Source organism: Erythrolamprus reginae, chromosome 4 (genome assembly GCF_031021105.1).
Source record: "Erythrolamprus reginae isolate rEryReg1 chromosome 4, rEryReg1.hap1, whole genome shotgun sequence".
Taxonomy (NCBI): domain Eukaryota; kingdom Metazoa; phylum Chordata; class Lepidosauria; order Squamata; family Dipsadidae; genus Erythrolamprus; species Erythrolamprus reginae.
In genome coordinates, this window is record NC_091953.1 from 8,536,999 (window position 1) to 8,563,314 (window position 26,316).

General features: G+C 40.2%; 1 protein-coding gene across 1 annotated transcript in view; it reads right to left on the reverse strand.

The window, feature by feature from the left end:
* Window positions 1-26,316, reverse strand: part of ME3 (malic enzyme 3) — a 101,500-nt gene that overhangs the window by 59,345 nt on the left and 15,839 nt on the right. The gene's annotated exons all lie outside the window — the stretch shown is intronic.

Below are 26,316 nucleotides of genomic sequence, written 5' to 3' on the forward strand. Positions count from 1 at the left end.
AGATATATAAATATTATATTATTTATAATTATAAATATTAAATTATAAATATTAAAAATATAAATATAATTATAAATATTCATATTACAGTCAAATGTATTATTCTTTAGCAATCTTGTTATTCCTTATTATTCCTTTTTTATAAATATATAAATTAAAAAAAACATGAATGAATGAATGAATGATTGAATGAATGGAAACATAGAAGACTGACGGCAGAAAAAGACCTCATGATCCATCTAGTCTGCCCTTATACTATTTTTTGTATTTTATCTTAGGATGGATCTATGTTTATCCCAGGCATGTTTAAATTCAGTTACTGTGGATTTACCAACCATGTCTTCTGGAAGTTTTTTCCAAGGATCTACTACTCTTTCAGTAAAATAATTTTTTCTCATGTTGCTTTTGATCTTTCCCCCAAAGAATGAATGAATGAATGAATGAATAAATAAATAAATAAATACTGGACATAAGTGTGAAATTAACATGGCCAAGACTCATGTAAATGAATATAGAAAATAATAGTTTGAAAGTTGTAGTTGCAATGTCAACAAGTAGGTTGGCAAATTCATGTTTGTTTTATTTTTGTCTTTAGTCATTGTTCTGTATTTGTTTTGTCTTCTTTTTAATGTTAATAATCGATAAAGATATTTTAAAAAATAAAAATAAACAAAGAGAGAGAAACACTAAAATTTAAGTACCATGTATAGATTCCTTCTCTATATATTTGAGCATATCCTTGATTAAAATGCCTAAAAATGCCATCACTAAACAGATGATGGAATAGAACAGAATTCTTTATTGGCCAAGTGTGATTGGACACATAAGGAATTTGTCTTTGGTGCATATGTTCTCAGTGTACATTAAAAAAAAGATACATTTGCCAACAATCATGGGGTAAAACATTTAATGATTGTCAAAGGGGTCAAATAAGCAGTGAGGAAATTATCAATATTAATAAAAAAAGGATACAAATAGCAAGTTACAGTCAAATTACAGGGGTTTTTTTAAAGTATGTTTTATGGAGTGAATGATAATGAATGTTTTAAATTATTTTAGGATTTTTAGGGTTTTAATTATATTAATTGGATTAGATGTATTACTATGTTTCTATATATGTTGTGAGTCCTCGGAGAGGGGCGGCATATAGATCCAATTATTACTATCTATGTATCTATGTATCTATCTATGTATCTATCTATGTATCTATCTATGTATCTATCTATGTATCTATGTATCTATCTATCTATCTATCTATCTATCTATCTATCTATCTATCTATCTATCTATCTATCTATCTATCTAATTAGATAGATAGATAGATAGATAGATAGATAGATAGATAGATAGATAGATAGATAGATAGATAGATAGTAGATCATTTGACAGTATTGAGGGAATTATTTGTTTAGCAGAGTGATGGCGTGGCATACAAATCCAATTAATGAATAAATAAAATAAATAAATAATAAATTTTGTTTAGCAGAGTGATGGCATTCGGGGAAAAAACTGTTCTTGTGTTTAGTTGTCTTGGTGTGCGGTGCTCTATAGTGACGTTTTGAGGGTAGGAGTTTAAGTCCAGGATGTGAGGGGTCAGTAAATGTTTTCACCGCCCTCTTTTTGACTCGTGCAGTATACCGGTTCTCAATGGAAGGCAGGTTGGCAGCAAGTGTTTTTTCTGAAGTTCTGATTATCTGCGTCAGTCCTGTTGGGTTGCAGCACCAAACCAGACAGTGATGGAGGTGCAGATGACAGACTCAATGATTCCTCTGTAGAACTGTATCAGCAGCTCCTTGGACAGTTTGAGCTTCCTGAGCTGGCGCAGAAAGAACATTCTTTGTTGTGCTTTTTTGATGACGTTTTTGATGTAAGCTGACCATTTTAGATCTTGAGATGTAATAGAACCTAGAAATTTGAAGGGTTTCTGCTGTTGATACTGTGTTGTCTAGTATTGTGAGAGGTGGTAGGATGGGAGGGTTTCTCCTAAAGTGAGTAAGTTATGAAAGTGAAGGGAATTGGGCATTAAATCTGGGATCAAAGATGGGAAAAAGGGATTTGGAGTGTGCATAGCTGCTCACCTCACATCCGTTGGCATAACTTTACACCAAATGTCTCTATTTCAAATGTGTTCTTTTCGCCGACAATGTAAAACTATTCAACACCACGGACAACACATCTACTCTCCAAAAAGACCTCGACTTTGTCTTAGATTGGTCACATGGCAACTTCAAATATCAACCAACAAATGTTCTACCCTCCACATCGGTAAAAAGAATCCAAATCTCATATATAAACTGAATAAACAAAATCTCACAGCCAACTCCCACTCAGTAAAAGTCCTTGGAATACTAATATCAAATGACCTAAGTGCTAAAGCCCACCTCAACAATATCGCCAAAAAGGCTTCTAGAGTTGTTAACCTGATCCTACGCAGCTTCTGCTCCGGCAATCTCACACTACTCACCAGAGCCTACAAAACTTTTGCCAGACCAATCCTTGAATACAGTTCATCTGTCTGGAACCCATACCACATCTCGGACATCAACACCCTAGAAAATGTCCAAAGATACTTCATCAGAAGAGCCCTTCACTCCTCCACTCGACACAGAATGCCCTACGAAAGCAGACTATCAATCCTAGGTCTAGAAAGCTTAGAACTACGACGCCCAAAACACGACCTAAGTATTGCCCACAAAATCATATGCTGCAACGTCCCGCCTGTCAATGACTACTTCAGCTTCAACCGCAACAACACAAGAGCACACAATAAATTCAAACTTAATATTAATCGCTCCAAGCTTGACTGTAAAAAATATGACTTTAGCAATCGAGTTGTCGAAGCGTGGAACTCATTACCGGACTCAGTAGTGTCAACCCCTAACCCCCAGCATTTCTCCCTTAGACTATCCACGACTGACCTCTCCAGGTTCCTAAGAGGTCAGTAAGGGGCGTACATAAGTGCCTTTCGTCCCCTGTCCAATTGTCTCTCCATATCTTGTATCTCATATATCTTTTCTTCCTTTCATATATCTTCTCCTCTACTTTTATATCTTTTCTTTATATATAATACTTCATGTCTATCCTCTTCAATATGTATTGTGTATTGGACAAAATAAATGAATAAATAAAATAAAAATAAATTAATTTCATGGACTATGCAATTGTGTAAGCCTGGGAAAAGCTATGATTTCTACAAGATGGTGCCAACATCCACTCCAAAACATATTTGATCCTTGGTATTTAGATTGCGGCACAAGTCCAGGAGTAATAAAATTAGAAACGAGAGAAAACTGAGAAAATGTATATATATTGTGCTTCTATGTTAATAGCAATGATTTTTAAAAAAAACATTGAAAATATTTCCAAAGAACAGAAAGGAAAAGCCAAGTCTGAATTTAAAAAATATATATTTTTGTCCAATTAGCCCCAATAAATCTCCACATACTATTTAAGATAGCAGAATTTGTTTGCTGTTATGTGGGAGCTATGAGTCACCTAACCTCCCTTGGCGACTTCCAAAATAGGATGCTTTACATAATGTGTGTGCTTCATTTTTTAAAATTCTCCCCGTTGCAATAACTTAAATGAAAACAACATTATTTTTGGCAGGAGCGTCGTTAATGCGCTGTGTTTAGTCACCGCAATGGCTCCAAGAAAGACTTTGCATCATTCCAAAAGACAAGGAAACGCAAAAAGTTACTGAAGATGGGAGAGTTTTTGCCAAGTTGAAGCAAAAGTTGAGCCAGGAATTGCACTGAACAGTCATCAATATTCAATTGTTTAAAAGGTTCTTCAGCGATACGCAGCATTTGATAAGTCAGGCAAACAGCTCTGGGCAAGGAAAGTCTGCACGATTTGTGGAATAAATCCTTACTACAGGTAACCCTTCACTTACGATGCCCACTGAGCCGAATACAGTAGTATCTCTACTTGCGAACTTAATTTGTTCCGTGACCAGGTTCTTAAGTAGAAAAGTTTGTAAGAAGAAGCAATTTTTCCCATAGGAATCAATGTAAAAACAAATAATGCGTGCCATTGGGAAAACCACAGGGAGGGTGGAGGCCCTGTTTCCTTCCAGGAGATTCCTAGAGAGGCCCCAAAGAGGCTTCTCTCTGCCTTTTCCAGCCCTGTTTCCTCCCAGGAGATTCTTAGAGAGGCCCCACAGAGGCTTCTCTCTGCCTTTTCCGTCCGTGTTTCCTCCCAGGAGATTCCGAGAGAGGCCCCACAGAGGCTTCTCTCTGCCTTTTCCGGCCGTGTTTCCTCCCAGGAGATTCCGAGAGAGGCCCCACGGAAGCTTCTCTCTGCCTTTTCCGGCCGTGTTTCCTCCCAGGAGATTCCCAGAGAGGCCCCACAGAGGCTTCTCTCTGCCTTTTCCAGCCCTGTTTCCTCCCAGGAGATTCTTAGAGAGGCCCCACAGAGGCTTCTCTCTGCCTTTTCCGGCCACGTTTCCTCCCAGGAGATTCCCAGAGAGGCCCCACAGAGGCTTCTCTCTGCCTTTTCCAGCCCTGTTTCCTCCCAGGAGATTCTTAGAGAGGCCCCACAGAGGCTTCTCTCTGCCTTTTCCGGCCGTGTTTCCTCCCAGGAGATTCCGAGAGAGGCCCCACGGAAGCTTCTCTCTGCCTTTTCCGGACGTGTTTCGTCCCAGGAGATTCCCAGAGAGGCCCCACGGAGGCTTCTCTCTGCCTTTTCCGGCCCTGTTTCCTCCCAGGAGATTCCCAGAGAGGCCCCACGGAGGCTTCTCTCTGCCTTTTCCGGCCCTGTTTCCTCCCAGGAGATTCCCAGAGAGGCCCCACGGAGGCTTCTCTCTGCCTTTTCCAGCCCTGTTTCCTCCCAGGAGATTCCCAGAGAGGCCCCACGGAGGCTTCTCTCTGCCTTTTCCAGTTACCGTTTCAGAGGCTCAGGTTTGTAAGTAAAAAATGGTTCTTGAGAAGAGGCAAAAAAAAATCTTGAACACCCGGTTCTTATCTAGGAAAGTTCGTAAGTAGTGGCGTTCTTAGGTAGAGGTGCCACTGTAGTTAGTTTAAAAAACAAACAAACAAACCCCTAAATTCTAGGATGAGAAAATTCTGGAGGCTGAGTCCAAATTGCCAGCTAATGCCAAAGGAAACATGGCTAGCCGTAAGGCATCCGTTTCCCTGTGTGATTATTTCCTGATGTTGCTTTTTAAGTCCAGCAAATCTCGACTGTGAAGTGTTTTGTGCGTCAGTCAGAAGCCTGCCGGGTGAACTTTGCTCTCTTTTGACCTTGAAGTCCAAATGCCAACTTTTGATCAGGCCGTTCTTTCGAATATTGATAAAGTGCCAATTTTTGATACCCAAAAACAAGACAAGACATCATAGAGGTGTCAACAATGGGATGGGGGAAAAAAGAAGGAATCCCAAGGTGATCTGCTTGCAATCTATTCAGCCTCTTGTCTTCCCTTCCCTTATTCTATTCTATCCTTTCCTCCTCTTCCATTCCCTCCCCCTCCCCTCCTTTTCACTTCTCTTTTCTCTTCTCTTCTCTTCCATTCATTTCTCCTCCCTTCTCTTCTCTTCCCTTCCATTCATTATTTCTCTTCCCTTCTCTTCCATTCCATTCATTATTTTTCTCTTCTTTTCTCTTCTCTCCTCTTCCCTTCCATTCATTATTTCTCTTTCTTTCTCTTCCATTCCATTCATTATTTTTCTCTTCTTTTCTCTTCTCTTCCCTTCCATTCATTATTTCTCTTTCTTTCTCTTCCATTCCATTCATTATTTTTTTCTTCTTTTCTCTTCTCTCCTCTTCCCTTCCATTCATTATTTCTCTTTCTTTCTCTTCCATTCCATTCATTATTTTTCTCTTCTTTTCTCTTCTCTTCCCTTCCATTCATTATTTCTCTTTCTTTCTCTTCCATTCCATTCATTATTTTTCTCTTCTTTTCTCTTCTCTCCTCTTCCCTTCCATTCATTATTTCTCTTTCTTTCTCTTCCATTCCATTCATTATTTTTCTCTTCTCTTCTCTCCTCTTCCCTTCCATTCATTATTTCTCTTTCTTTCTCTTCCATTCCATTCATTATTTTTCTCTTCTTTTCTCTTCTCTCCTCTTCCCTTCCATTCATTATTTCTCTTTCTTTCTCTTCCATTCCATTCATTATTTTTCTCTTCTTTTCTCTTCTCTTCCCTTCCATTCATTATTTCTCTTTCTTTCTCTTCCATTCCATTCATTATTTTTTTCTTCTTTTCTCTTCTCTCCTCTTCCCTTCCATTCATTATTTCTCTTTCTTTCTCTTCCATTCCATTCATTATTTTTCTCTTCTCTTCTCTCCTCTTCCCTTCCATTCATTATTTCTCTTTCTTTCTCTTCCATTCCATTCATTATTTTTCTCTTCTTTTCTCTTCTCTCCTCTTCCCTTCCATTCATTATTTCTCTTTCTTTCTCTTCCATTCCATTCATTATTTTTCTCTTCTTTTCTCTTCTCTTCCCTTCCATTCATTATTTCTCTTTCTTTCTCTTCCATTCCATTCATTATTTTTCTCTTCTTTTCTCTTCTCTCCTCTTCCCTTCCATTCATTATTTCTCTTTCTTTCTCTTCCATTCCATTAATTATTTTTCTCTTCTTTTCTCTTCTCTCCTCTTCCCTTCCATTCATTATTTCTCTTTCTTTCTCTTCCATTCCATTAATTATTTTTCTCTTCTTTTCTCTTCTCTCCTCTTCCCTTCCATTCATTATTTCTCTTTCTTTCTCTTCCATTCCATTCATTATTTTTCTCTTCTCTTCTCTTCCCTTCCATTCATTATTTATGTTCCCTTCCTCTTCCATTCATTATTTTTCTCTTCCGTTCCACTCATTATTTCTCTTTCCTTCTCTTCCATTCCATTCATTATTTATCTTCTCTCCCCTTATTCTATTCTATCCTTTCCTCCTCTTCCATTCCCCCTCCCCTCCTTTTCACTTCTCTTTTCTCCGCTCTTCTCTTTTTTTCACTTCAGTTTAGTAAGGAAGGCACTTAAAAAGGGACAGGATTTTCAATGGGGTGCTTTTTATTTTTGTTCCTTTGGACATAAATTGATGTTTTTCTATTCATTTGGCTTTTTAGAAACGAGTAGCAAATGTCTCTCCTCTTTCTCCCTTTATATTCCACATACAGACACTGCACTATTTCCTCCTTCTCACTGGAAACAAAATTAGCTGTAACTAAGATGTGCCATACAGTCTTGGCCCTACGGCTGGATTTCTGCCTATAATCAAAATCATTTTTCAGTGTCATTACAACAGAAAGACATTTGGGAGATCTTTTTTTTTTAACTCCTAGAAGCACAGGAAATTTTAATGGCAGGGTAGAAAAATACTTACAAACTTAATTCGTTCTATGACCAGGTTCTTAAGTAGAAAGGTTTATAAGAAGAAGAGGGAGGGTGGAGGCCCTGTTTCCTCCCAGGAGATTCTTAGAGAGGCCCCACAGGGCTTCTCGCAGCCTTTTCCGGCCCTGTTTCCTCCCAGGAGATTCCTAGAAAGTCCCCACAGAGGCTTCTCCCTGCCTTTTCCGGCTCTGTTTCCTCCCAGGAGATTCCTAGAAAGTCCCCACAGGGCTTCTCGCAGCCTTTTCCGGCCCTGTTTCTTCCCAGGAGATTCCTAGAAAGTCCCCACAGAGGTTTCTCCCTGCCTTTTCCAGCCCTGTTTCCTCCCAGGAGATTCCTAGAGAGGCCCCACGGAGGCTTCTCCCTGCCTTTTCCGGTTACGGTTTCGGAGGCTCAGGTTTGTAAGTGGAAAATGGTTCTTGAGAAGAGGCAAAAAAATCTTGAATACCGTAAGTTCGTAAGTAGAGGCGTTCTTAGGTAGAGGTACCACTATACAGGTATGACCACAATCAGGACTGGAATTTTGGTTGCTAACTAATATGGTCATTAAATGAGTTGTCATGTGAGTGGACCAAAATTATATTACTTTTTTTTTTACTGCAGTTGTTAAATGAATTGCTATGGTGGGTAGGGGAATCCATACCATTATTAAGCAAATCCAATTTCCCCCAAACTGACTTTGCTTGTGAGACGGTTCCAAATTTGCAATCAGGTGATGTCAAACACATGGCAACCATCGTAAACTGTCGGCAGGTGACACCAAACTGGCAGAAATAGCCAACACTCCAGAAGATAGGCGCAAAATACAGAAGGATCTTGACAAACTTGAACAACGGGCGCTATCTAACAAAATGAAATTCAATGGTGAAAAAAGGAAGATTCTACATTTAGGCAAGAAAAACAAAACACACAGGTACAGTGTATGTGGTACATTGCTCAACAGTAGTAACTGTGAGAGGGATCTTGGAGCTCTGGTGGACAACCATTTAAACATGAGCCAGCTGTGTGCAGCAGCTGCCAAAAAAGCCAACACAGTTCTAGGCTGCATTAACAGAGGGATAGAATCAAGATTGCGTGAAGTGTTAATACTACTTTATAAAGCTTTGGTAAAGCCACACTTGGAATGCTGTATTCAGTTTTGGTCACCACGATGCAAAAAGGATGTTGAGACTCTAGAAAAAGTGCAGAGAAGAGCGGCAAAGATGATTAGGAGACATCTCTACTATTCTGCTGCCTCCAAGTACTGCCATCTGTTGTCCAGACTTTTTTTGTCTTTCTTATCCATTATTTATCAATAATAATCATAATAGCAACTGAGTATGTGTTAAACAGATGAAACAATTGATCACATACTCAGCTGCTGCAAAAAGATCGCACAGACTGACTACAAGCATAGACATGATGCTGTGGCACAGATGATCCACTGGAACTTGTGCCGGAACTACCATTTACCAGTGGCAAAGAACTGGTGGGATCATAAGCCCGAAAGAGTGGTCGAAAATGAGCAAGCAAAATTACTGTGGGACTTCCGACTTCAGACTGACCGAATTCTGAAGCATAACACACCAGACATTGTGATCGTGGAGAAAAAAAAAGTATGGATCATCGACATCGCAATCCCAGGAGACAGCAGAATTGAGGAGAAGCAGCTAGAGAAATTAGTGAAATACGAAGATCTAAAAATCGAGCTGCAACAACTCTGGCATAAGCCCGTGAAAGTGGTCCCAGTGGTACTTGGCACGCTGGGCGTTGTGCCAAAGGATCTCAGCGGACATTTGAAAACCATTGGAATTGACAAAATCTCCATCTGTCAATTGCAAAAGGCCGCTTTACTGGGATCGGCAAACATAATTCGCTGCTACATCACACAGTCCTAGGTGCTTGGGAAGCGCCCGACTGGTGATGAAATACGAAATCCAGCATAGTGATCTCGTTTGCTGTGTTGTACTGACATAATAACAACAACAACAACAACAACAACAACAACAAAACAGCAGCAGCAACAACAATAATAATAATATCCTGTAATGATACCTTTAATACCATCAAATATCTGCCTCTGCCTATCCCAGATTCTTGGAAAAGACTTGATAGGTGGATAAAAATGCCCAAATCCAGACTAAACATCCAACTGGCTATGTGACCAACCATAATTTATTAAAGGTTCTTTGTCTTCCAGTGTTTCTGGGTGGCTCACAACCATCGCAGAAATTAAAATCAAATGTAGAACCTGGATTCATGAAACAAACCACAACTGGCAACTTCAGGCACATGCTATGATGCGAGAATCTGAAACGTGATACGCAATGGCTTAGTTCGTGCACTGCACTCTGCTCAAATCAAACAAGCCACATTCTAACTTAACATGATGTGATAGTAAATGAATAGTAAGTGAATAATAGTCGGTAAATAAATGGTGAGATTTTATATCACTTCCTGGGAAAAAGGGGTTCTCACTGAATCCAACTTCTTATTCACCAAGCACATTCTTCCTTTAGTCTAAAATACCACATTTTAAAAGTTCGGGTTCCATTCAAGATTTACAAAATAATACTTCCATGATTTAATTAAAAGCCATAAAAAGAGCAACCCGCCTCCCCCTCTACTTGTTTTATTCTTATTGCCTCTGGAATATCTACGGTATGATTCAGACATGGTAAACTTTAGAAATGAATTCCTTCTCTGTTCTGTGTTAATATTTTCCAACATCTATATTCACCATTCTGCTGTTTTTTGATTCTCTTTGAACCATAAAATGCTCCTTTTGTGTGCTGTGCTTAACAGTTGCACGATTATCTGCAGGGGAAAAAATTGTTTTCCAGCTGTATAAAACTTTGCATAAAATGATCGTTTCATTGGGGTCCACCTATTTCCATACTTTTGGCCAAAATATTCATGCATTGCTTTAAAACTACAATATTTTGCAATCTCCAAAACACTCTAGTTCTGGAAAACAGCAGCATCCCCTTCATAGTTGAATAGTTAACTATTTGTTTTACAGATTTTACATTTCATTTATATTTTATTTATTTAATTTTTTACATTTTATTTGTATTTATTTTATAGATTTTATTATTCATTTTATAGGGAGGGCTGCAGTCGACCTCTCTCCGTTCCTAAGAGGTCCATAAGGGTTGTGCATAAGCGCACCACTATGCCTACCATCTCTATCCTACTGTCCTCTTTTATAATTACTTCTTACTTATGTTATGTTTATACAAACTACTACTATCCTATACATGTTACATGAGACCGCCTCCTGCCGCACGAATCCCAGCGGCCAATTAGGTCCCACAGAGTTGGCCTTCTCCAGGTCCCGCTGACCAATGTTGGCTGGCGGGACTACCTTTGAAAAGTGTTCGGAAACTTCAGATCGTGCAGAACGCAGCTACGAGAGCAATCATGGGCTTCCCTAGGTATGCCCATGTTACACCAACTCTCCACAGGTTGCCGATCAGTTTCCGGTCACAATTCAAAGTGTTGGTTATGACCTATAAAGCCCTTCATGGCACCGGACCAGAATATCTCCGGGACCGCCTTCGGCTGTACGAATCCCAGTGACCAGTTAGGTCCCACAGAGTGGGTCTTCTCCGGGTCCTGTCAACTAAACAATGTCGCTTGGTGGGACCCAGGGGAAGAGCCTTCTCTGTGGCGGCCCCGACCCTCTGGAACCAACTCCCCCCAGAGATTAGAACTGCCCCCACCCTCCTTGCCTTTCGTAAGCTTCTTAAAACCCACCTCTGCCGTCAGGCATGGGGGAACTGAGATATTCTTTCCCCCTAGGCCTTTACAATTTTATGCGTGGTATGTCTGTATGTATGTTTGGTTTTACAATAAGGGTTTTTTAACTGTTTTAATATTGGATTGTCATATGCTGTTTTACTACTGTTGTTAGCCGCCACGAGTCTATGGAGAGGGGCGGCTTACAAATCCAATGAAATAAAATAAAATCAATAAAATAAAATCAACTCCAGGAAAGAATTTTACAGACACTGAAGGACTTGGTATACGTATTCTAACCTAGAGTTTTACCCAGTCTTAAGCTAAAAATACGGGGTCAGGAAGTCTGCTTTGAGTTTAGTCAAGAGGTCAAACGAGAAGCTGATTACTGTTCACCGGCTATTCTAGGTTAATTTCAAAGCATTCCAATTTAGTCCTTTCCTGAGGATGTCAAAGATAAGCACTCCACAAAGTTCTACATGAAAAATGGCAGGAAATGTTCTTTTGGGTGTATCAGAAAGACATCCACAGTGCAACTCTTTGCAATCAGCACGGGAAAATTTTTCCAACAATGTGATTTATGTCTGCACTGTTGCCAAAAGTTTCAGCGCCAAGAAGCAATAATTTTTCTGGGTGGGTTAGACATCCTGATTGTGGAGTTTGGTCAAAAAAAAATTAAAATAATGCTAATTAGCGATTACTTGCAGCCCGCAAGAGGTTGGCGGGTTTACAAAGGGCAGGCATAAATAAAATAAATTACTTCAACGGTGAGGAGGAGGTAGAGAGGACGCCCTTCTTTTTAATTTGGCGCTATGAAAAAATAGTGTTCATGCCTGCTAAAACATGCCTTCTTCATGTAAAAAACGTGGCAAACATATTGTTGTCGTTCACACTGAGCCCAAGAAAAATACGGGAAACATTTGGCTGTTAAGAACTTCATCTTCTGATGGATAATGTTCCCAGCCAGCAAATGGTGATACGATGCTGTCATTGAGAACAGTGTAATTAGGATTTCTGACACGTGTTAATTATTCGGTGGGGTCAAGAGTTTTGCAGAAAGGTTAAGTTAGAATCCAGAATTAAATTGCAGTGAAATTGAATAAGCCCTCTTTAAGAATCCACTTTTCTTTTGCCTCCCACTGAAAATCAGACGATAATAGAAACATAGAAACATAGAAGACTGACGGCAGAAACATAGAAACATAGAAGACTGACGGCAGAAAAAGACCTCATGGTCCATCTAGTCTGCCCTTATGCTATTTTCTGTATTTTATCTTAGGATGGATATATGTTTATCCCAGGCATGTTTAAATTCAGTTACTGTGGATTTACCAACCACGTCTGCTGGAAGTTTGTTCCAAGGATCTACTACTCTTTCAGTAAAATAATATTTTCTCATGTTGCCTTTGATCTTTCCCCCAACTAACTTCAGATTGTGTCCCCTTGTTCTTGTGTTCACTTTCCTATTAAAAACACTTCCCTCCTGAACCTTATTTAACCCTTTGACATATTTAAATGTTTCGATCATGTCCCCCCTTTTCCTTCTGTCCTCCAGACTATACAGATTGAGTTCATGAAGTCTTTCTTGATACATTACTCCAAACAAACCTTACTTCTTATAACCCAAATAAACGCAGCAACAAGATTAGCAATAGCACAATTATGGAAAAACGAACAGACCCCAACGGAAAATTTAATAATAGATAAAACATATAATTGTGTGGAAATGGATGAAATTACTAATTCAATTAAGGGAAATAAAATCAACAAATCAAAAAGAACATGGCAAAAATGGCATGAATGGATTCAAAAGAGAATATAGAAATAATATAACAGGCAACAGTACAATTGAAATGAACGACAGATACCTTGTAAATATTTTTATTTATCATTCAGGAATTGTAATAAATATTAGACCACAAATGTATAAGAAATAATGCACACTAATGAATGTAGTAGGTTAAAAAATAATGTAACTCACTAACAAAGAAGTTTTGTAATCTGTAAAAACGGAACAAAATGTGATCTGAATTTTCTTCAATGTGAAAATATAATAAAGAAACTTTTTTTTTAAAAAAATGTTTCGTTCATGTCCCCCCTTTTCCTTCTGCCCTCCAGACTATGTCCTCCTATAATTACACTGCCATTTGCCCCTCCCCAAAAAATAAAATATAATTGTGGGGTCTTCAGGGCTTCCAATTCTCTGATCAGATGGACCTCATCAGGCTTGAGAATGGGATGATCTCCAGGTATCTCTATATGGTGCTGCAACCCATGAGGACTGACACAGACTTCAGATGAGAATCAGAACTGCAGAAAAAACAATTGCTGCCAACCTGCCTTCCATTGAGGACCTGTACACTGCACGAGTCAAAAAGAGGGCGGGGGAAATATTTACTGACCCCTCGCATCCTGGACATAAACTGTTTCAACTCCTACCCTCAAAACGTTGCTACAGAGCACTGCACAACAAGACAACTAGACACAAGAACAGTTTTTCCCCGAACGCCACCACTCTACTAAACAAATAATTCCTCCAACACTGTCAGACTTTTTACTAAATCTGCACTTATATTTCTAGTAGTTTTTCTCATCATTCCTATCACCCATTTCCTCCCACTTAGGACTGTATGACTGTAACTTGTTGCTATATCGTAAGATTTTTATTTTATTAATTATTTATTAATTATTATTAATTTATTGTTTCTTCATTGCTTATTTGACCCCTATGACAATCATTAAGTGTTGTACCACATGATTCTTGACAAATGTATCTTTTTCTTTTATATACACTGAGAGCATCTGCACCAAGACAAATTCCTTGTGTGTCCAATCACACTTGGCCAATAAAATTCTATTCTATTCTTCTTTGAATAGTATTTGGAAAATGCAAATTGTCCAAAATGCAACTGCGCGAGCACTCATGGGTCTTCCCAGATATGCCCAAGGCTACCAATTGGTTTCCGGATGCAATTTGAATTGTTGGTTATGACCTATACAGCCCTACATGGCATTGGATTAGATTACTTGCAGGACTGCCTCCTGCCGCATGAGTTCCGCTTGAGTTCCAGATCATCCAAGGGCATAGGGTGAGGTATCATCAATATGCCGATGATACCCAGTTATACATGTGCCGGTGCCTGGAGGCTGTTGGGGCCTGGATGGGTGTCAACAAACTCAAACTCAATCCAGACAAGACGGAGTGGCTGTGGGTCTTGCCTCCCAAGGACAATTCCATCTGTCTGCCCATTACCCTGGGGGGAGAATCATTGACCCCCTCAGAGAGGGTTCGCAACTTGGGCGTCCTCCTCGATCCATAGCTCACATTAGAGAAACACCTTTCAGCTGTGGCGAGGGGGGCGTTTGCCCAGGTTCGCCTGGTGCCCAGTTGCGGCCCTATTTGGACTGGGAGTCACTGCTCACAGTCACTCATGCCCTCATCACCTCGAGGCTCGACTACTGTAACGCTCTCTACATGGGGCTACCTTTAAAAAGTGTTCGGAAACTTCAGATCATGCAGAATGCAGCTGCGAGAGCAATCATGGGCTTTCCCAAATATGCCAACTCCCCCTCCACCTTCCTTGCCTTTCGTAAGCTCCTCAAAACCCACCTCTGCCGTCAGGCATGGGGGAATTGAGATATTCTTTCCCCCGAGGCTTCTACAATTTATGCATGGTGTTTGTATGTATGATTGGTTTTATAACAAGGGTTTTTAGCTGTTTTAGTATTGGATTTCTACATGCTGTTTTTATCACTGTTGTTAGCCACCCCGAGTCCACGGAGAGGGGCGGCATATAAATCCAATCAATCAATCAATCAATCAATCAGGAAGTTGTCTGAATTATTTTTGCCTTGAATTTCAACTCCAAAGTGTCTCTCCTTTCATTCTTCCCTTCGGAAACTGATAATTCATTCAGGCGTTTGTACAGGAAGCTGATGGACAGATTCAAATATTCTCAACCATCTTTACTTTGTAGGCTTTTCAAAGTGTGCCTTGAATGAGAAGTTGGAACAGGGAGGAAAACGGTTATTTTAAACCCTTGAAAGAGCAACACTTCGGCTTTAAGAAAAACACCACTTATAATTAGCACCTCCTCTGCTCCCAACTACAGGATTTTCTGAAAAACAAAACTCTCGATTTAAGAGGCACTGGCTGATTGCCTTGTTTTTACCCTTATAGAAAGCAGATGCTCGCTGGAAAAGCCACATTAAAAGTAGTCTTTGAAGGGTATAAGACTTAAAACAGGGAAAGGAAACTTATCTGGCTCAGATTTGCACATCAAAAAAACCAGGAAAACAAATAAGCGAGATTTTTCTGACCATTGCAATCTCTTGATTTTAATGGATTTATTTTATTGGATTTGTACGCTGCCCCTGTCCGTAGACTCGGGGCGGCTAACAACAGTAGTAAAACAGCATATGACAATCCAATATTAAAACAGTTTAAAACCCTTATTGTAAAACCAAACATACATACAGACATACCATGCATAAAATTGTAAAGGCCTAGGGGGAAAGAGTATCTCAGTTCCCCCATGCCTGGCGGCAGAGGTGGGTTTTAAGAAGCTTACGAAAGGCAAGGAGGGTGGGGGCAATTCTAATCTCTGGGGGAAGTTGGTTCCAGAGGGTCGGGGCCGCCACAGAGAAGCCTCTTCCCCTGGGTCCCACCAAGCGGCATTGTTTAGTTGACGGGACCCAGAGAAGACCCACTCTGTGGGACCTAACTGGTCGCTGGGATTCGTGCAACAGAAGGCGGTCCCAGAGATAATCTGGTCCGGTGCCATGAAGGGCTTTATAGGTCATAACCAACACTTTGAATTGTGACCGGAAACTGATCGGCAACCAATGCAGACTGCGGAGTGTTGGTGTAATATGGGCATTTTTGGGAAAGCACATGATTGCTCTCGCAGCTGCATTCTGCACAACCTGAAGTTTCCGAACACTTTTCAAAGGTAGCCCCATGTAGAAAGCGTTACAGTAGGTTTTTTTGGTTTTGTGTTACATCACAGGTAGCCCTTGACTTAATGACTCCTGTAACCCCAAAATTTATCTTGGTAAGTGAGACCTTTGGGACTGACAACCTAGATAGCGCAATGGTTAGAGTGCAGGACTACAGGCTACTTTGGCTGACTGCTAGCTGCAGTTCGGCAATTTTCAAATCTCACTAGGCTCAAGGTTGATTCAGCCTTCCATCCTTCCGAGGTGGGTAAAATGAAGACCCAGATTGTTGGGGGCAAGATGTGTGTGTTCTACTTGTGTGTTTCTCAAATTTGATTGCTTTAAGATGTGTGAGGTGCGACATATAAGTCCAATAACTAACTAACTAATTACGGTAACTAACTAACTAACCAAATAACTAACTAACAAACCAACCTCCCAGAATGAAGTCCACAAGTCTTAAAGCAGCCAAAATTGAGATACACTCTTCTACTACATGATACAAAGGATCTTTCTTTCTTTCTTTCTCTCTGTCTCCCTCCCTCCGTCCCTTACTTACTTACTTACTTATTGGATTTCTATGTCGCCCCTCTCCAAGTCTTTCCTGATAAATTGTATGCTTAAGACCTTCCACCATTTCTTTCTTTTTTTTTCTTTCATTCCTTCCTTCCTTCCTTCCTTCCTTCCTTCCTTCCTTCCTTCCTTATTGGATTTCTATGCCGCTCCTCTCTGAGTATTTCCTGATAAATTGTATGCTTAAGACCTTCCACCATTTTTCTTTCTTTCTTTCTCCTTCCTTTCTTTCTTTCTTTCTTTCTTTCCTTCCTACCTACTTTCCTTTCTTCAATTTTTATGACACCCACTCCCTAAGGACAGTTACCCAGATTTTTATGCCGCTCTACAACCTAGGGACATTACACAGTTTCACATCCCTTATTATATTCAAATTTGTACTTTCAGATAGACTGTTGTGCAACATAGTCCTTCATCAGGGTCAATGTACTTTTGCACATATTTTTCTGATTTGGCCCAATACTGTAAAACAGATGGCCCCTTCTTCTGTTATTATAAAAGTTGGTTGATACCAGAATCTGCTGAGATTTTTCCACCCATCCAGGCTCATGAGCTCAGAGAGTAATGTGTACTCTCTGAGTCTCTCTTTTGTTTGACTTAATTAATTTCCTTCACATGAACAACCTAGCAATCTTCAGGTTTTATCTGGGAAAAATGCATATACCGTGTTTCCCCCAAAATAAGACACTGTCTTATATTAATTTTTGCTCCAAAAGTTGTGCTACGTCTTATTTTTGGGGGGTGCCTTATATTTCTCAAATAAGACAAATTCACAGGCAGAAAAGCTGACACCCCCAAAGAAAGTGTACCGTACGGTACACTGATTACGGTACGGTACCTGTCAGTATGGCAGCCACACACACAAAGGACGGCACTTATATGGTACAACAGTATACTCCCGCTATTGCAGCTTCCGGCCACCAGAGGAACTACAGTCTACGCACTGTAGTGGAGACTGTAATGGCAGTGAGACAGCAGCAGACTGTGTCTGATGTACTGGACGGTACAAAGCGATGGAAGGGGCCAGCAGGGGACACCACATTATTACGGTACCGCTATGAACAGCTTTGAATGGTACCGTATGTTTTTCCACCGTCCATATGTAAACTTGACTACGCCTTATTTTCGGGGGGTGCCTTATATTAGCAAATTCTGCAAAACCTCTGACATGCCTTACTTTCGGGGTATGTCTTATTTTTGGGGAAATAGGGTAGTAACAGAATTCCTCCTGCTCCTGCTCGTCCTGCTCCTCCTCTTCTTCCTCTTCTTCCTCGTCTTCTTCGTCTTCTTCATCTTCTTCTTCTTCTTCCTCCTCCTCCTCCTCCTCCTTCCTCCTCCTACTCTCCCTCTCCTTCTTCTCCCTCTTATTTTTATAAAGAACTTTTTATACATAAATTTATAAATAAAGCACCCAAATTTTGAACGCATGACCATGGGGATGCTCAACGTTTTAAGTGTGGAAGACCAGTCGTAAGTCACTTTTTTCAGCGCTGTTCTAACTTCACAGTCATTAAATAAACTGTTGTAAGTTGAGGACTTCCTGTATACCAGTGGTTCTCAACCTGGGGGTCGGGACCCCTTTCAGGGTTGAACAACTGTTTCACAGGGGTCACCTAAGACCGTGGAAGAAGACAAATTTCCCCTGGTGTTAGGAACTAAAGCTTCTATTCTGGCACCATGGAACATAATTTTACAATCCGACCAATCAGGTGTTTGAAGTGGGTGTGTCCCTCTGACCTTCCTGCCAATCAGCTTAAAGCTCTGTTGGAAGAATTGGTGCTAGACTTATGGTTGGGGGCCACCACAACATGAACAACTGTATTAACTGCATTAGAAAGACTGAGAACCACTGTTGTTGTATACTTTCCCTAGGTTGTCGTTGCGCTTTGGGGAGGGAAAATGTGTGTGTGTATAGGTGGGGGCGAGTGGAGGAATGAGAAGTTCTGTAAATTCCATGGACATACGCTATTTATTTTTTCTGTTTCCTGCCTCAAAATTGCAGGAAAACTAAACCACCAATTTTCAGCAATTGTGATTGGAAGCACACCAGTATTTGAGCAAAGGAAAGAGGTGGGGAGATTAGGAGGACTGGGGAGGGGGCTAATAGGCAGCTCAGGGCTTTCATTTGTCCAATGTTGTGATTTAAAGACCCCCAAAGGATAGAAAAGCAGGATATTTTCAGTAAAGAGCAAAAGAGAGACTCAAAATGACCACAATATTTCAGTGGGGGGATGAAGTATACATGGCACCGGACCAGAATATCTTCGGGACCGCCTTCTGCCGCACGAATCCCAGCGACCGGTTAGGTCCCACAGAGTCGGCCTTCTTTGGGTCCTGTCGACTAAACAATGTCGTCTGGCGGGATCCAGGGGAAGAGCCTTCTCTATGGTGGCTCCGACCCTCTGGAACCAGCTCTCCCGAGATTAGGATTGCCCCCACCCTCCCTGCCTTTCGTAAACTCCTTAAAACCCACCTCTGCCGTCAGGCATTGGGGAACTAAAACATCTCCCCCTTGCCCATGTTGTTTTGCCGTTTGATTGATTGACTGTGTGCCTGTTTTTTATATATATTGGGATTGTTTTATGAATTTTTTAACTTAAAATTGTAATTGGATTGGTGGGCATTGTATTTGTTACTATGTATTGTTTTTACTATTGTTGTGAGCCGCCCCGGCATATAAATCCAATAAATCTAATCTAATCTAATGACACAAGAAACTCGTTTCCATCAGATTTATGGGATGCTCAAGAGAAAAAAACCACTTCATCTGTTGTTTCGCATTTATTTATTCTTTCCAGGGCAGTGTTTAATTTATCACAGGGTTGGGCTTCAGATACAAACCACAGAGGTGCAGTGAGCAGTTTTAACACTGGTAGGTTATACAGACCTCACGGCAAAACAACCTCCCAATTCTGCCAATTCCTGTTATTACTAAAAAAAAAAAGTAACTTTACACCAAACCCATGTGTGCAACGCCCTTTATAAAGTGGACTAAAAGAGAACGGATGCTCTCGCCAAACCTAAACATACATTGTGTACTAAGAAGAATTTTTAAAAAAAGTATATTTATTTTAATATTTTTCTAACCACTTATTTTTTTAAAAAAAATTACAGGGAGTTTGGAATAATCATCATACTTTGAATATGGATCCAGCCACAAAAGGGATGTATGACTTTATCTAAGCGAGTTTTAAATTGTTTTTAATTGTTTTTTATGTTTAATTTTGTTGTAAGCCTCCCAGAGCCCCTCGAGAGTTGGGTGGCATATAAATTTAATAAATAAAACAAATAAAAATGTTTTGTATTTGGTAATTCTCTTTGGTTGAATATCATTGGGCCAAGTTCAGGACTGTCTAAGCTAAGGGGCTGTTTCTTTGTAAGGCAAAGATAGACAAGATTTTGAGGACTGTGATAATATGTGGTCAGGCAGTAGGGAAAGCAAGTAGAATGCTTGGCTGCATAGCTAGAGGTATAACAAGCATTTGTTTGTTTGTTTATATTTCAATACTGCCCTTCTCAAGGCGACTCAGGGTGGAGTACAACATTATAAATGCCACAATATGCACTTGGGGAAAAAGAATCCTCAATCTGAGTATTGCATTGGCAGTTCTGTGTTAGCAAAAACTTCAGAAGAGAAGGACTTAGGGGTTGGGATTTCTGACAGAGGGAGATTGTGATCCCGCTGTATAGAGCACTGGTGAGACCACATTTGGAATACTTTGTTCAGTTCTGGAGACCTCACTTAGAAAAAGATATTGACAAAATTAAACGGGTCCAAAGATGGGCTACAAGAATGGTGGAAGGTCTTAAGCATAAAACTTATCAGGAAAGACTTAATGAACTCAATCTGTATAGTCTGGAGGACAGAAGGAAAAGGGGGGACATGATCGAAACATTTAAATATGTTAAAAGGTTAAATAAGTTTCAGGAGAGAAGTGTTTTTAATAGGAAAGTGAACACAAAAACAAGGGGGCACAATCTGAGGTTAGTTGAGGGAAAGATCAGAAGCAACATGAGAAAATATTATTTTACTGAAAGAGTAGTAGACGATTGGAACAAACTTCCAGGAGACGTGGTTGGTAAATCCACAGGAACTGAATTTAAACATGCCTGGGATAAACATATATCCATCCTAAGATAAAATACAAGAAATAGTATAGGGGCAGACTAGATGGATCATGAGGTCTTTTTCTGCCGTCAATCGTCTATGTTTCTAACAACAGAATAGAATAGAATGAGAATAGAGCAGAACAGAACAGAACAGAACAGAACAGATATGGAGTAGAAGAGTAACATGATAGCAGTATTCCCATACTTGGGAATCTGTTTCGAAGTCTATATGTGTTAAATTGTTGTGAGTATTTGAGGTATGACTAGGGAATTTGGGGTATGAGCTGTTGCTGTTTACGAAGACTGAGCCAAAGAATGTGTTGAAGAGGTTAGCTTTGTCTTCTGTTGTTGTTGTTGTTGTTGCTGTTGCTGTTCTTCTTCTTCTTCTTCTTCTTCTTCTTCTTCTTCTTCTTCTTCTTCTTCTTCTTCTTTTCCTCCTCCTCCTCCTCCTCCTCCTCCCTAATGCTATCGTTTCCACTACTTCTCCTATTGGTATCCTACGATTATATTACTTTGTTGTTTTATGCATCAGAAACAAATTCCTTGTGTTTCCATTCACACTTGGCCAATAAAGAATATTCTAATATCTTCTCTTCTCTTCTCTAATATTCTAATATCTTCTCTTCTCTCTGTCTAGTCTAGTCGAGTCTAGTTGATCTGAGTCTGTTCAATTCCGTTCTATTCCATTCCATATTATTTTTGTCTTTTTGTTTAGGCAGGCAGTGAAGATTTCCAATCAAAAACCTGGCAGCTCCCTATTATTTTTATTTCTTTAAAATGCCAATGCAGTGTGATCATTCTGACACAATCTCCCCCAAAATTCATACATCCCCAGTGCTAATACTGAAATTGCTGCTGCATTATAATAAATGTCAGATAGAGATACTTGGATCTTTCCTCCTTCATAAATCACTGAATTATTAAGCTGCGTCCCACCAGGACATCATTCAGATGATTTGCAATTTAGATTTGTATAACACAGAAGAAAACCAACCCCGAAAATCTCCCTCATGCTACAATCGCCTAATAAGGTTGAAATATGTTCTGCCTCTTTAACCTTCAAAAATAGCCCAGTGTACAAGCTATTTTTTCAAACCCGCTTCCATCTCTATAACGGCAATAGCTTTTCCCTCCATCAATCCGGAGCTGTTACGAATAATAAAAACCCAACTTTAAACATGCTACCAGCTTTTAAACTTTAATTTAAGAAAGCCTGGCTTTCTCACGGTGGAGGAAATGGTGTCGATTGTTAAATTTTGCATCATTTCTGCCGTTTAAAATATTTCCTTTCCAAACTGGAGGGAATGAAGAGAACAGTGGGGAATCAAATACGGATTTCAGTGTATCTCTTTGACCAACTAACATTCATTCATTCATTCATTCATTCATTCATTCATTCATTCATTCATTCATTCATTTATTGGATTTGTATGCCGCCCCTCTCCGTGGACTCATGCCGTGGAATAAAACCCAACTTGGGCTCAATTTACTGGATAGCCAATATTGCCTGCCTAATATAGAGATGAAAGGAGACAGAAAAAGGAGGAAATACAGTGGTACCTCTACTCACGAACTTAATCCATTCCGTGACCAGGTTCTTAAGTAGAAAAGTTTGTAAGAAGAAGCAATTTTTCCCATAGGAATCAATGTAAAAGCAAATAATGTGTGCGGTTGGGGAAACCACAGGGAGGGTGGAGGCCCTGTTTCCTCCCAGGAGATTCCTAGAGAGGCCCCATGGAGGCTTCTCCCCGCCTTTTCCGGCCCTGTTTCCTCCTAGGAGATTCCTAGAGAGGCCCCACAGAGGCTTCTCCCCGCCTTTTCCGGCCCTGTTTCCTCCCAGGAGATTCCTACAGAGTCCCCATGGAGGCTTCTACCTGCCTTTTCCGGCCCTGTTTCCTCCTAGGAGATTCCTAGAGAGGCCCCACAGAGGCTTCTCACCGCCTTTTCCAGCCCTGTTTTCTCCCAGGAGATTCCTAGAGAGGCCCCATGGAGACTTGTCCCTGCCTTTTCCGGCCCTGTTTCCTCCTAGGAGATTCCTAGAGAGGCCCCACAGAGGCTTCTCACCGCCTTTTCCAGCCCTGTTTTCTCCCAGGAGATTCCTAGAGAGGCCCCATGGAGACTTGTCCCTGCCTTTTCTGGCCCTGTTTCCTCCCAGGAGATTCCTAGAGAGGCTCCATGGAGGTTTCTCCCCGCCTTTTCCGGCCCTGTTTCCTCCCAGGAGATTCCTAGAGAGGCCCCATGGAGGCTTCTCCCCACCTTTTCCGGTTACAGTTTCGGAGGCTCAGGTTTGTAAGTGGAAAATGGTTCTTGAGAAGAGGCAAAAAAAAAAATCTTGAACACCTGGTTCTTCGGAGAGGGGCAGCATACAAATTTATTTATTTATTTATTATTTATTATTTAGATTTGTACGCCGCCCCTCTCCGCAGACTCGGGGCGGCTCACAACAAGTGAAAAAACAATCCACAACAAATCTAAATTACTGTTTAAAAATATTTAAAAGACCCCATATTCTAAACACACATACATACATACAAACATACCATTCATAAATTGTATCTGCCCGGGGGAGATGTTTCAGTTCCCCCATGCCTGACGACAGAGGTGGGTCTTAAATAATAATAATAATAATAATAATAATAATAATAATAATAATAATAATAATAATAATAATAATAATAATAAACTCCCCCCAGAGATTTGCACTCCTTGCCTTTCGCAAGAACTTGAAAACGCACCTATGTTGGCAGGCTTGGGGTCAGTAAATGTATTGAATGTGACAGTATGGATGTGATTGTTCGTTTTTTAAAATGACTAGTTTTAAGACAATTTTGAAAAATAATTATTCTATTAATTGGCTTAGAAATTTTTTATATTGTATCTTTTTATCGAAATGTTGTGAGCTGCCCCGAGTCCACGGAGAGGGGCGGCATATAAGTTCAATTAATAATAAAATAAATAATAATAATAAAAATCAACTGGTTCAAAATCTTGACCCCTATTTCTGCTAAACAAAAATTTGAACATCGGCGTTCTCTGTATGTTGGATCTTCATTACTAAATTGTTTTTACTAAATTTGGAAGCAAAGAACATGTTTTAGACGGTTCTCATCACTTGGCGAAAGAGAAACTGAGTCATGCATATTTGAAGTAATTCTCTCATACACAGCAATGACTGGCATTTAAAACATTTCAGAGAATTGAGCTGATGTGACAAAAAAATGTGTCAATGCTTAGTCAGGAATACATGAAATTATCTCTCTCTTTGAAACACTCTTATTGCAAAAGAATGCCGCTCATTCCAAAATTTACTTTAAAATCAGCTGCTTAATAACAGATGGAGCAGGAATTGCTATGTGTTGGTTGAGAGAGAGTGAAGTCCAAGAATATGACTATTGTCTATTAAAGCTACTGACCCACACCCAAACCTCATGTTCTCCAGCTGTGTTAAAATCATAATTCTTTCTTTTGCCATGTCAGCTGGAAAATATAGGGGTTATAGTCAAAATAAATTTGGACCACACCAAGTTCTTGAAGGTTAAATAAAGGAGACATACAATGCAATTTCAATAATAATAATAATAATAATAATAATATTAATAATAATAATAATAACAACAACAACAACAACAATAACAACAACATGAAACAATCGATCACATACTCAGCTGCTGCAAAAAGATCGCACAGACTGACTACAAGCATAGACATGATGCTGTGGCACAGATGATCCACTGGAACTTGTGCCGGAACTACCATCTACCAGTGGCAAAGAACTGGTGGGATCATAAGCACGAAAAAGTGGTCGAAAATGAGCAAGCAAAACTACTGTGGGACTTCCAACTTCAGACTGACTATGTCCCTATGTCAGCTCCAGCTCCACTTTTCGGCCTTGAGGAAGGCTGTTTCACCCTCCAGAGAAGCTTTCCTGAGAGCCCAGAAGGCAAAAAACTGCCTAAGAGGCAAACTGAAAGTTTGGAAAAACGGACTTCCGGTTTGCCCATTGTGCTGTTTTTGCACTCCAGGGCTTCAGGAAGCTTCCCTGAAGACTCCAGCCCTGTTTCCTCCCAGGAGATCTCTAGAGAGGCCCCATAGAGGCTTCTCCCTGCCTTTTCCAGCCCTGTTTCCTCCCAGGAGATTCCTAGAGAGGCCTCATGGAGGCTTCTGCCTGCCTTTTCCGGGCCTGTTTCCTCCCAGGAGATTCCTATAGAGGCCCCATGGAGGCTTCTCCCTGTCTTTTACAGTTACAGTTTCGGAGGCTCGAAATGGTTCATGAGAAGAGGCAAAAAAATCTTGAATACCCAGTTCTTATCTAGAAAAAATTGTAAGTAGAGGTGTTTGTAGTAGAGGTACCACTGTAATACATAACAGGTAGAAATCTAAACTTAAAACATACTAAACCCGCAATTACTAAAAATACCAATCACTCATACTCAAGCAATCAAACATAAATTCATTCGTCGGCTGGAGCTAGGTGTTAATCTTAACGGCCCCAAGCCTATCGGAAGAGATGGATCTTCAAACTCTTGAGGAAGGCAGGAAGGGTGGGGGCAGTACGAATCTCTGGGGAAAGCTGGTTCCAAAGGGCCGGGGCCACCACAGAGAAGGTTCTTCCCCATTGACATTGTCTAGCTGACGGGACCTAGAGAAGGCCGACTCTGTGGGACCTAACCAGCCGCTGCGACACATGAAGCAGAAGAAACAGGGTATCTTTTAGATCAAAATAGGTAAGACGGACATCAAAACAGCATAATCCAAAAACTGCACTTTGGAACATGCCTGACAAATCAATTCACCTATAAAACATTTAAGACCTGGATCACACCGTCTTGTATTCGTGCATCCGATTTTCTGAAATGTGAAGCTATTTAAGTCATTAGTCCCTAAGGTCTACTATTTCATTTACTGCCTGACAAGCAGGCAGCTCGGCTTGTTTGGCCGCAAACCAACGTTCAGTATGCTATGATATTGCAAAACGCATTTCCCAATGCTTCCAAAAATAAAAATGGGAGTTGGGAATCCAAGAAATAGCTTTTCTCTCTCCAAAGTTGTCCCTGGTGGCACCAGATTTTTTTTTAATCCTAGTGACGCATCCTGGCTTCTTTCATTTTCATATGGTTAAAGTAGAAGAGACTGGGAGAAGTTGGCCAACGAGTGGAACTCATAGGAATTATTTGGATAACACCTCAAGACCTTTCAGCAGGCCTATTCTTAGACCGCTGAGAGGTCTAATGTAGTTCCGAGGAGGTCCTGGATCTCTCAAAACACAGAACTAGCCAAAAACAATTTTTGGGGAAGGCAGTGCTCATAGAACCTTGAACTTGTTCTCTTTACTCCCAAAAGTCAACAGGCATGGATTGAAGCATCTTTAGCATGATCCAAAATAGGAACTGTGGAGTCTACAAAAGTGAATGGATCCCAAAGGCCAGAACAAATCGTATAGAACTCTTGAAAAGTCAAGACATTACTTTGTGAACTGTTGAATAAACCTCATCTTGAATGGTTCCCTATAGAATTACGTAATGGGCGTCTGGATGATGTACTGGATTTGTTTCTTTATCTTATTATTAATGATTCCTAATAAAAAATAGTTCATGTTTAAGTTCTATTTGTTCTCCTTTTTTAAAATGATTTTTTAAATTAGTTTTTCAAAAGAC